The following is a 1,067-nucleotide window of genomic DNA, read 5'->3' on the forward strand; positions in this document are numbered from 1 at the left end:
ACACACACACACAGCCTCAGGAACATCTCCCCGTTCTCATCTGGACCATCCTGGACCTGGACCTGCACAGGTGAGACATGGACAGGTGAGACACAGGTGAGATACACACACACAGAGCCCTCAGGAACATCTCCCCATTCTCATCTGGGCCATCCTGGACCTGGACCTGCACAGGTGAGACATGGACAGGTGAGACATGGACAGGTGAGACATGGACAGGTGAGACAGGTGAGACATGGACAGGTGAGACAGGAACACACAGACACACACACACAGAGCCTCAGGAACATCTCCCCGTTCTCATCTGGACCATCCTGGACCTCCACCTGTGCACAGGTGAGACATGGACAGTGAGACATGGACAGGTGAGACAGGAACAGACACACAGAGCCACAGGAACATCTCCCCATTCTCATCTGGACCGTCCTGGACCTGGACCTGTACAGGTACAACAGGTGAGACACAGACAGACACACAGACAGACACACGGACACAGGTGAGATATGGACACCCAGGTGGAACAGGGCCAGGTGAGACACACGGACACACAGACACACAGACACATGGACACACACAGACACAGACACACAGGACACACAGGTGGAACGGGGACAGGTGAGACACACGGACACAGGAACACACACACAGGAACACACACACACACACATGGACACACAGACAGGTGGAACAGGGCCAGGTGAGACACACAGACACACGGACACACAGACACACACAGGACACACACACAGAGGTGGAACAGAGCCAGGTGAGACACACAGGAACACACACAGGACACACAGACACACAGGACACACAGGACACATGGACACACAGACACACACAGGACACACAGACACACACAGACACACAGGACACACAGAGGTGGAACAGGGACAGGTGAGACAGGTGAGACACACGGACACAACTCTGGGGACAGTGCAGGGGTCACTGGGGGTCCCTGTGGAGTCCTGGGGTTCCAGGGGGGGTCCCGGGGAGGATCATTGGGGGTCCCTGGGTGTCCCAGGGGGTCCCTGAGGGTCCCGGGGGTCTCTGGGGGGGTCCCTGGG

At 57.3% G+C, this 1,067-nt stretch overlaps 1 long non-coding RNA gene across 1 annotated transcript; it reads left to right on the top strand.

Annotated features, from left to right (window-relative positions):
- LOC107199653 lies at positions 1-580 on the top strand. Its single transcript, XR_001519261.1, has 2 exons — positions 1-85; positions 175-580. It is a non-coding gene; the product is annotated as an uncharacterized LOC107199653 (long non-coding RNA).
- Positions 581-1,067: the final 487 nt, after the last annotated feature.

Source organism: Parus major, unplaced genomic scaffold (assembly GCF_001522545.3).
Source record: "Parus major isolate Abel unplaced genomic scaffold, Parus_major1.1 Scaffold1763, whole genome shotgun sequence".
NCBI classification, from domain to species: Eukaryota; Metazoa; Chordata; class Aves; order Passeriformes; family Paridae; genus Parus; species Parus major.